General features: G+C 40.5%; 1 long non-coding RNA gene across 1 annotated transcript; it reads left to right on the top strand.

Annotated features, from left to right (window-relative positions):
• The first annotated feature begins 11041 nt into the window (after positions 1-11041).
• Positions 11042-11855, top strand: LOC125003890. The gene is made up of 3 exons (XR_007112282.1): positions 11042-11169; positions 11313-11486; positions 11794-11855. It is a non-coding gene; the product is annotated as an uncharacterized LOC125003890 (long non-coding RNA).
• Positions 11856-12089: the final 234 nt, after the last annotated feature.

Genomic DNA, 12089 nt, shown 5'->3' with positions numbered 1-12089 from the left:
CGGCGTCCTTAAGAGAAGGCCCAGTGCTCCGTCACACACCTGACACCGGCAACGGAAAAAGAGAGCCGAATGGTGAATATTCCTGCAACACTTACAGTAACTAGCAGGCTAAAGACACACCCAGCACACCTCCATCAAAACACTCATCACCTGCGATCACTGCACACACTCACTATGTGGAAGCCACACCCACCATTACACACCCACACATGCTCTACACAACAGCTGATACAGCTCCGCCCTGTTACATATTGACACCTACCCAAAAGATCCAGACCAGAGAAAAGGTCAATTTCAAGCAGACCACGCGAGCCTGGTCAGAATACGACCTTAGGGTCCACAGCTACATCGTACCTACAGGGTAGAAGTGATCCTCTCAAACAAGCATCTAAAACCAAGATTAAAGTGATTAGATGATTGGAACTGACTGTTTTTTTTTGTTTGTTTGTTGTTGTTTTTATGCCTTTTATCTTAATCTTAAACCTATTTTATGTCCCAATGTAAAGCACTTTGGCTTCCCTGGGGTTTTTAAATGTGCTATATAAATAAAGTTGATTGATTGACCGTGACAAACTGCTGCAACACAGAACACATTTACTGAACACACACTGATGGTGTAAACAGCGAATCACTGAAAACATTTAAAGGGAAATAATTCTTTGAAAGCTAAAAGGACAGGTTGTGAAACAGAGCAGTTTGTACTTGAGAGATGATCTTAGAGGTGTGCTGTCGATGTACTTTAAATAAATTAGCTTAAGTCAAGAGACCAGCTTTGCATTAACTGTCAGATGGCACCAATACCATTGTCTACTGTCAGTGTGGCTTAAAATGACTGGAATTGTAAAGTTTGCATGAATACGAAAAGCTGTGGTTTTATTGATTAACCTCTGCTCTGTGATTGGTTGCTCCATGGCCAACATGAAATGGTGAACATGGTCAATAAGTTAGTGCCACTGGACAGCAGACATTAGAGGTGGAACGGGAGCGATGGCTCGTCTGACGCTCCTTCTTGTTCTGCTGTGGGTCGGTGAGTAGGGAATGATGTTTATGTGATTTCTTCATTTTGAAACTTGACCACATCATGTTTTGTTGATCCCTCAGATGCTAGTTCTGAAGGTTTAATGAACTGTCTCCCTCCCTCATTCAATGCATGGAAAGAGGACATTACTGATATTTTTATACTTCAAACTTGTTTGAGTAGATTTGGGCTGTTGGGTGTTTTGTAATAAAGGATTTATCTAAACTCTATGTTTAGTCATTGAGGCAGTGAGTGACTATGTTGTTCAGTGAGTAAAACCAACCAATTTTAGGACCAAGTTCCAACTCATAGTAGATCATTTTCTCTTTCAGGTACCACAGTGAGCACAGTGGTGGATGTGCACAAAGGAATCATTAAAGGTCAACAATGTAATCCAACAGAGCGTCTGTATCACGTGAAATTAGTCGATCAAAACAATAATTTCATCTGTGGAGGCTCTCTGATCAACGACCAGTGGGTTCTGACTGTGGCTCACTGCTGGAAGTCAGGATTGTAAGAAAAATATCCAAATATTTCTGAGTCTTAAATTTAGATCAAACCTCATAACGATTATGTGATTAAGCTGTTGACATGGAACAGTATTCAGGGTTTTACCTAAAATGTAAGACGTAATAATGCGTTATCTGTGCTTGCAGAAAATTGTCAGTCATTTTAGGAGTGCATCCAGGTCCAGGAGAGAAAGTGGACATAACTACAGAACCTGCGATCTTCAAAAAGAGGATCCATGATATTATGTTACTGAAGCTACCGGAAGGAACAAAAATTCCAGCTATTATAGGTCTTGCTAACTGCAATGCAAAACCAAGATTGTGAGTAGTGAAATATATACTGATGTTTGCTTTTTCATTTTTATAATTTATTTATTTTATTTTTTTTACTCACAAACACATTATTGGCAATTTTGTTGTATTTATTATAATTCATAATGCTCAGAAGGTCAGAAGCTTCATGATTAAAAACAGCAAAGTATAATAAATATTTCATTTTATTTTGTAACATTACATTTATTTTATCTTATTTTTCCTTTTCATTTACTTTTGTACTTCTTTTCTAATGTTTGAAACTGAAATAATATTAAGTCAAGGTAACTGTCTTCTTTTAATTTTTTTATTTCCAGGGGAGATGAGGTGCAGATTGCAGGACATGCCTCCACCCACATGGGCAACAACAAAGAAAGAGGTGAGATTTACTTTGAATTATTTCTTTAATTTCAGAATTTGTCCCTTTTAACTGGGAAATTTATTTTGAAAAACTGAAAATATGATGTGATTCATTTCAATTAATATCATTTATGGTCAAACACCTTTCTGCCCCAGATTACATTCTATGGAGATTTTGTTGTATTTTATTTGACAACTCTTTTTCATTCATTCGTAGTAGGTGGTGAATCAGCAACTCTTCAGTGTGCAAATGTTAACAACGTTGACTGCACCAGTCTCAGAGAACTTAAGAGTTCCCAGCACTGGTTCTGTGGTCAAGCTGATGGAAAGGATGCATGTCATGTGAGTTGGTACAGCTACTAATGTGGAAAAATTTGAATAGTTAAAGATTCATCAGTGTTTTAATGAATAAAGCACAAACCATAAACATGTTCCTCTTTCTCACAGGGTGACTCTGGTGGAGCAGTGGTGTTTAATGGCCGGCTCTACGGTTTAGTCACTTTCACCGGGGGCCATGTACACGCAACAAAAGAAGCATTTGGATTCATAGACCTTTGTCATCCAGGCTATTTACAGTGGATTGAAACAACTATTGCTAATTCCAACAAGAAGCAGAATAAGATGACTATTCAGATGAAGAACGACATCAAGGAGAAGATAAAGAAGAAGATGAAGAAGATGATGAAGAAGATAAAGAAGAAGATGAAGAAGGTGATGAAGAAGATAAAGAAGAAGATGAAGAAGGTGATGAAGAAGATAAAGAAGAAGATGAAAAAGTTGATGAAGAAGATAAAGAAGAAGATGAAGAAGGTGATGAAAAAATTGAAGAAGAAGATGAACAAGAAGGGGGTCAAGGAGAATAAGGAAGTCACAGAGGCCGACGGCGGCGAGGCCAACGGCAGCGAGGCCAACGGCGGCAATGGCAACGGCGGCGAGGCCAACGGTGGTGAGGAGAATGGCGGCGATGCCAACGGCGGCAAGGCCAACGGTGGTGAGGAGAACGGCGGCAATGGCAACAGCAGCGATGGCAACGGCGGCGAGGCCAACGGTGGTGAGGAGAATGGCAGCGAGGCCAACGGCGGCGAGGCCAACGCTGGCGAGGCCAACGGCGGCGAGGCCAACGGCGGCGAGGCCAACGCTGGCGAGGCCAACGGCGGCGAGGCCAACGGCGGCGAGGCCAACGGCGGCAAGGCCCCCTGCGACAAGGCTGACGGCGGCGAGTAGAACCCAGCGGGATGTAATGTCACAAAACTGTTCCAGAATAAATATCATGTGACACTGCAACCCTGCATGAAGCCAGACTATTTACAGTGGATCGAGACAACTATTGCTATTCCAAAGAGAAAAAAATGTAGTGGTTTCTTCCGTGGTTAACGACAAACATGTCACAAAACTCTTCCACAATAAATATTGCATGATACTGCAACCCTGCACGAGACCTCGTTTTGTATGAAAAGCTGAACCGACTGATTGTTTTTACCTGATACTATACATAACAGGTACTAGAGATACATAGAAACATAGAAACATTTTGGTGACATAATTTACTATATTGCTGTCATGAACAACTCATTGTTTATCAATGTAATGTGTGATTTTTAAGTATAAATGCCACAATTTAATCTGATATGGGTTTTCTACATAAGTAGTCCTCTCTACAGCAGTCAATTTAGAGCATCAGAAAAAATACTGCATTTTTTAAAATCTGGCTGCCATCCTGCAATATGCCATTGAGCACTATTAAAAGCTACTGATGGTGTTCAGTCGCAGCCTTTTATTTTTACAGGCTATACATATAGTCAGTATCTAGCACATGAGCTGTCTGTTCTCATCATATGTATTCAGGTCAACAATATAGATTTCATTGATTCATTGATGATTTCATTGCGGTATTCTACTGCAATACCTGCAAACTATTCATGACTTGACTTTTCAATATATAGTGGACTCAGGGGCGCCACCAGGAATTTTGGGCCCATGGAAAACACATCACTGTGGGCAACAGCCCCACATTGTAAAGGCTAAAGGGTAGGTCCATGTACCATTTATTAATTTGAATTTCAATTCAGAAGGAAAAAACAATAAAATGGACTTATAAAGACTTTTTTACTGTTGTGAAAATTTTCTAAAATTTTAACTTTCATGTAGAAAATCAAGGTCAACAAAGGGACCGTATATGGTAACTTGCCCTTAAGTGGTAAAACTAAGTCCAAGAAATGTATATATAAGAAATTCAAGAAAAACACATACAAGGTGAAAGTAATAAGTATTTTATATCATTAAGACTTTTTATTTTTTTAACATTACGACACTTGTAAGCATGCACATTATAACAACATTGTTTACACATGTACAAATGTATCAAATGAAGTGGTTATACTCAGCGTTCATGTAGCGGTTGACCCTGTAAACACTCCTGTAGACTCATTTGACCTCATAATGTTGCCTGAACCTCTCAGATGACATCAGGTTGACAATTTGGATCCTGGTCTCCATGACCCAGTAGTCTTCAACAGCTGGAAGCTCTGCAATTCCCATATAAATGAGGACGACCATTTCAGCCCTTCTGTGTGTTGTACATATAGGTTTGATACATGATATACCTATTTACTACAGGGCCAGAGTACCTCATGAAGTACAGCAAAGGGATTTCAGTGTAGTCGATTGGATATTAGAAATGGATATCAAAGTTTTGTTTGACATTGAAACATGAATAATGAAATATGAACTGTTTCTCCATTTTATTGATTTTCTTGTCTGTGTTAAAATTCAAATGAATGAATGGTACTAATACTAGCCTGTAGCTACCTAGCTTATTTCACTATGGACAACAGGTTAATTTCTGCCACTCACAAATTAAAGAGGGTACACACCTTTCTTGCAGAAGAATCGGCTCACTCCTCTCTCTCCTTTCCTTCTTTCCTTTTTTAAAACCCCAATTTTTGTTTGCCACTGGGGAGAATTGTGATTGATGAAGCCATAGTAATAATTTATCACGTCTGTGGATCAGGGCATCTACAGAAGATCGCTGCCTGGGCAACTGATGTGCAAAAGCAGGCAGAATCATGCAGGTTGTTGGTCAATATCATTTGCCTTTTCATTAGAGACTTTTTTAACTTTTCCCGCCAAAAAGATCACTTATCACTATATAAATAGTTATATTTCATTATTATATGACAAAATTCTTTTTTGTGAGGGTGGTTTAATCATTTTCTGTCTCTTTTTCTACCTATCTTTTGGGGCCCCTGTTAGTCAAGGGCCCTTGGAATTGCCTCCTATTATTGGGAACATGGAGAATTTGACTTTCCTACTTCAGTGTTTGTCCGGCCTCAGATGTCTTTGATGATTTGCTGAGTATTTCTGAGGGATGTCTTATGTGTGACTTGTTTAAAAAAAAAATCTGCTATGACCTTTGTGTATTTTGTGTCATGGTTGTTGATACAGGGTGGTGCAGATGCAGGACACAAATAGTTTGGAGTTAGGGTCTAACAGGTGAGTGCTAGCAGGGGTAGAGGCACAGGTCTGGAGTGTGACTACCAGCTGGTCTGGCAGTGTAGTGAAGTGGAAGCTCGGTATTTGCATCTGTTTTGATAAAGAAAGGCTGGCAACAGATAAGGCCACGCATCCACACCTGACTCCGCTCTCTAAAAACAGTTTGCTATTCAGAGCCATAGCGGGCTGCTCCAGTGAATGCTTCAGAGGGATGTCAGATCCAATTGTTTTTCATGTTTTAGATCTCCCTCCCCATGTGGACTAATGTCACTGGGCCTCATTCACGAACCGTCCTACTCACAAAAATTTACGAAGATTGTGGCATTCAGGAATTTTTTTCTCATCCAGGATTTTTCTTAGTGTAAGAACAAATCCTACGAACACCCAGGAGTACTCTTAAGCACATTTCAGTAGCGACATGTTGGCATGGTTGTGTTGTCTTCTTTTGTTAAGTTCAATTAAATACATTATAGTGCAATTTCTGTCATATTTATTCATTTAAATTTTTCCCCCATTTTAATTAAATTAAATGTGCCAACCTTTAACATGAATCAAGTAAATTGGAAACCATGCCGTCAATTAGTGATCCCACCCTATTTATAAGTGGCATTTCTCCATCCACGGCCTACAAAACAATGGCATGCATATATATATATATAGATATATATATTATATATATATATATATTATATATATATATATATAGATAGATAGATAGATAGATAGATAGATAGATAGAGAGAGAGAGAGAGAGAGAGAGAGAGATTGCGGATCGTGCCCTACGAAGGGAACGAATCTTTCAGGACCACGTAGATTTTTTTATTTTATTTATTTATTTATTTATTTATTTATTTCAGAGAGCGACGAGGCTCCCACGAGCTATTCTCAACGATCTCTGCAACTATTTGTGGGCCAGCACTTCGGAGCCACACACATCGGTCCGACCCTGTCCCCCCGCACGTACTATCGACCCTCGGGTTTTTGGCCACTGGATCCTTTCAACGAGAGCTGGGAGACAGGGTGGGCATCTCACAGTCATCCACCAGCCGCGCTGTCCTTCGAGTTGTGGATGCAATTAATCAACTCGCTACGCAATACATCCAATTTCAATACACAGCAGAAGAGCGAGTCGCAGTCAAGAGAGGATTTCCTCTTGTTGCTGGTCTCCCTAACACCATCGGCGCAATGGACTGCACCCACGTGCGCATCAAGGCACCCTCTCCAGACTCCTTTACATATCTCAACCGCAGGCATTATCACTCAATAAATGTACAACTCATTTGCGACTCAAATAACCACCTGCTGAACGTAGTGTCCCGGTTCCCGGGAGGAGCACACGACTCCTATATTTTTCAAAACGGCTCCGTGGGATGGATACACACACACACACACACACACACACACATATATATATATATACAGATATATATACACACACACATATACATACACATATATACACATATATATACACACATACACATATACAAACACATATACATACACATACATACACATACATACACATATACATACATATACATACGCATTCCTCTGGAGAAGCAGCGGCACAGGGAGGGGATGACAGCATTGCATTGGTGCCCAGGTCCGTGTCCAGAGACTCAATTGATGGCGCTCCTGAAAAAGCAAGGTGGGAAAATGTAATCCATATATCCTACCCGAGAGTGCCGTCTCCCCCGATGATGGCCCCAATGCGCTGGTCCAACTCAGACATGGGTGTCGTGTCTGCACGACATGCTGTCCCCCCTCCAGTCCGTTGCATCTCCCGACGGAATTTTGCAATGTTTCGCAGTTAAGGTCGAACCATTCCCGTCCCGTCCCTCTCCCGACACTTCATTCACTGCACGCGCAACTGCCCTCAGGCCTCCTTTTTGTGTTAGTGCAACCTCCACTAAGGCTAAATATAGTTTCTCCTGCAGCAGAACTTCTAGTTCTGAACTACTAACGTTTTTTTTCTTTTTACCTGTGCTCCACCGGATTTACTCTTTGCTTTACGCATTCTGTTGCCGTTTCCTCTGTGTGGCGTCTACACGCGGCCGTGCTGTCCCTTTTATGGGCATTAATGGGCGGTTACTATGCTAATCCTATGTTAATTAGACTCACCCGGCACGCGCGCTCAATTTACGAGGAGATAGCATTCATTAATTCAGCGGTTTAAGAACACGTTGATGAATCTGACGTAGGCTCTTCTTAGAAATCTTCTTAAGGAAGACTTAAGAAAGAATCTAAGAAGATTCTCAAGAAGATATTGGTGAATGAGTCCCATTGTCACTAATGTCATGCTTATAAAATAGACGCATGTGAAACAAGTCTCTTTTTCATTTAGTTTATTTCTTTCAGGGATCATTTACAGAATACGTTAATGAACGTCAGTGATGTTCTGTGCTAGATTTAGCTACAAGCTAATTTCCATCTGCAGTCCATGGACAGATACAAGCAATAAAATCAGACATGATCAGACACACACTCACACACAGCATCATATATATACATATGAAAGAAAAATTATTACCATTTGCGAAATTGGCATTATTAATTATTTTATGTATTAAATGTATGTCAGAGTACAGTTCGAGGTTATCAAGGCTAGGCATTTTAGCATGTGGGAGGGAGGGCTTAACAATTGAGTGTTAGCATGGGTATTATTCTTTCTGTGCAAAAATACAAAGGATGGAGTGTGTCTAACAGCTGATCTGGCAGTATGGTGAATTGGAAGCTCAGTATTTGCATCTGTTTTTGATAAAGAAAGGCTGGCAGTTGGTATGGCCACTCATCCACACCCGACTCCACTCTTGTCATAGGACAATTTGGTTTTATTCTTCACTCCATATAACTAGATAAAATGGGGGTAAAAATTATGCAACAGAGAACAATGGGAAAGGCGAGGAGGCACATGTTTCTCCAACAACGTTCAATGATGTTCGTGCCCACCAACCTCTCTGCATCAGTGAAGCAATGGTCTTTAACAACCAGAAGCCCACCATCAGAAACTTCAATTTCCCCGACTTTAACAGGTAATAGCACATAAGGTGTGTTCAGTCCATTAGCAGCTTCTAAGGTCAGCCAACTGTCGGCGTCCTTCAACCGCTCCCCTTTCTTTGCAAAACACTCCAAGAAAAAATGAAGAGGTCCGTTCACATCTGGACACCCCACTGTCTGGGCCGCCACAGTGGTGTATCCTAGTAACGATGCAGACCTTTGTCTGTTGTTACAGAAGCGTGCTATATGTCCAGGCTGAGAGCAGATGTTACAAAGAGGGTTACCGTGGTCATCACACCGGTTGGCTGAACCCAGCCGAGGGTTCACCCATCCTTCTTGGTGGCCCACTTCGTGAGGTAGTCTGGTGGAGCTCTGACCGGATCTCCTTAATCAGAGACTGGGACAGCTTATTAAATTTGGCTGACATTCGTGTGTTCATTTCATCCTGCAATTGGGTTTTAAGTTGTTCCAAATCCTTCACACTGGGGACATTGGCTTGATTATGCCCTCTCATGCCAAGACACTGTACCGTAAATTTTCATGACTAGGGCCTGATTGAGGCTCACTTTGGTCAGTCATGTTGGTCTTGCCAACCACTGATTTCTTTTTTGGTCAATCCTGCCAACAACGCCAATTGTAAGGTGGGAAGGCAAATGACTTGACCGACCAGTAAGAGGGAGGCAAGAGGCAACCAGACAGGACTATTATCAATTGATCTTCATTGGCCAATCAAGAAAAGATTATTAGAAAGAGTCTTAAAATCACAGGCATGGCTGAACTACACGAGGACTACGAGTTCTCTGGGCTGGGTGTCCCTGGTGTGCGATCCAGCGTGTGGCCAAGCCGTGCAATCACCAGAACTAGTGCATTTGGTCCACGGGTTGGCTGTCGAACCAGAAGGCTCGGTGGGCACTGCTGCTGCTGCCCTCCACCGCTCTCATTTCAACCCGGCGTCCTTAAGAGAAGGCCCAGTGCTCCGTCACACACCTGACACCGGCAACGGAAAAAGAGAGGCCGAATGGTGAATATTCCTGCAGCACTTAACTAGCAGGCTAAAGACACACCCAGCACACCTCCATCAAAACACTCATCACCTGCGATCACTGCACACACTCACTATGTGGAAGCCACACCCACCATTACACACCCACACATGCTCTACACAACAGCTGATACAGCTCCGCCCTGTTACATATTGACACCTACCCAAAAGATCCAGACTAGAGAAAAGGTCCATTTCAAGCAGACCACGCGAGCCTGGTCAGAATACGACCTTAGGGTCCACAGCTAAATCGTACCTACAGGGTAGAAGTGATCCTTTCAAACAAGCATCTAAAACCAAGATTAAAGTGATTAGATGATTGGAACTGACTGTTTTTTTTTTGTTTGTTTGTTGTTGTTTTTATGCCTTTTATCTTAATCTTAAACCTATTTTATGTCCCAATGTAAAGACCTTTGGCTTCCCCTGGGGTTTTTAAATGTGCTATATAAATAAAGTTGATTGATTGACCGTGACAAACTGCTGCAACACAGAACACATTTACTGAACACACACTGATGGTGTAAACCAGCGAATCACTGAAAACATTTAAAGGGAAATAATTCTTTGAAAGCTAAAAGGACAGGTTGTGAAACAGAGCAGTTTGTACTTGAGAGATGATCTTAGAGGTGTGCTGTCGATGTACTTTAAATAAATTAGCTTAAGTCAAGAGACCAGCTTTGCATTAACTGTCAGATGGCACCAATACCATTGTCTACTGTCAGTGTGGCTTAAAATGACTGGAATTGTAAAGTTTGCATGAATACGAAAAGCTGTGGTTTTATTGATTAACCTCTGCTCTGTGATTGGCTGCTCCATGGCCAACATGAAATGGTGAACATGGTTAATAAGTTAGTGCCACTGGACAGCAGACATTAGAGGTGGAACGGGAGCGATGGCTCGTCTGACGCTCCTTCTTGTTCTGCTGTGGGTCGGTGAGTAGGGAGTGATGTTTATGTGATTTCTTCATTTTGAAACTTGACCACATCACGTTTTGTTGATCCATCAGATGCTAGTTCTGAAGGTTTAATGTACTGTCTCCCTCCCTCATTCAATGCATGGAAAGAGGACATTACTGATATTTTTATACTTCAAACTTGTTTGAGTAGATTTGGGCTGTTGGGTGTTTTGTAATAAATGATTTATCTAAACTCTATGTTTAGTCATTGAGGCAGTGAGTGACTATGTTGTTCAGTGAGTAAAACCAACCAATTTTAGGACCAAGTTCCAACTAATAGTAGATCATTTTCTCTTTCAGGTACCACAGTGAGCACAGTGGTGGATGTGCACAAAAGAATCATTAAAGGTCAACAATGTAATCCAACAGAGCGTCTGTATCATGTGAAATTGGTCGATCAAAACAATAATTTCATCTGTGGAGGCTCTCTGATCAACGACCAGTGGGTTCTGACTGTGGCTCACTGCTGGAAGTCAGGATTGTAAGAAAAATATCCAAATATTTCTGAGTCTTAAATTTAGATCAAACCTCATAACGATTATGTGATTAAGCTGTTGACATGGAACAGTATTCAGAGTTTTACCTAAAATGTAAGACGTAATAATGCGTTATCTGTGCTTGCAGAAAATTGTCAGTCATTTTAGGAGTGCATCCAGGTCCAGGAGAGAAAGTGGACATAACTACAGAACCTGCGATCTTCAAAAAGAGGATCCATGATATTATGTTACTGAAGCTACCGGAAGGAACAAAAATTCCAGCTATTATAGGTCTTGCTAACTGCAATGCAAAACCAAGATTGTGAGTAGTGAAATATATACTGATGTTTGCTTTTTCATTTTTATAATTTATTTATTTTATTTTTTTACTCACAAACACATTTTTGGCAATTTTGTTGTATTTATTATAATTCATAATGCTCAGAAGGTCAGAAGCTTCATGATTAAAAACAGCAAAGTATAATAAATATTTCATTTTATTTTGTAACATTACATTTATTTTATCTTATTTTTCCTTTTCATTTACTTTTGTACTTCTTTTCTAATGTTTGAAACTGAAATAATATTAAGTCAAGGTAACTGTCTTCTTTTAATTTTTTTATTTCCAGGGGAGATGAGGTGCAGATTGCAGGACATGCCTCCACCCACATGGGCAACAACAAAGAAAGAGGTGAGATTTACTTTGAATTATTTCTTTAATTTCAGAATTTGTCCCTTTTAACTGGGAAATTTATTTTGAAAAACTGAAAATATGATGTGATTCATTTCAATTAATATCATTTATGGTCAAACACCTTTCTGCCCCAGATTACATTCTATGGAGATTTTGTTGTATTTTATTTGACAACTCTTTTTCATTCATTCATAGTAGGTGGTGAATCAGCAACTCTTCAGTGTGCAAATG

Source organism: Mugil cephalus, chromosome 2 (assembly GCF_022458985.1).
Source record: "Mugil cephalus isolate CIBA_MC_2020 chromosome 2, CIBA_Mcephalus_1.1, whole genome shotgun sequence".
Taxonomy (NCBI): Eukaryota; Metazoa; Chordata; class Actinopteri; order Mugiliformes; family Mugilidae; genus Mugil; species Mugil cephalus.
Note: the sequence above shows the minus strand (reverse complement) of the source record. Positions and strands in the feature narration are given on the sequence as shown.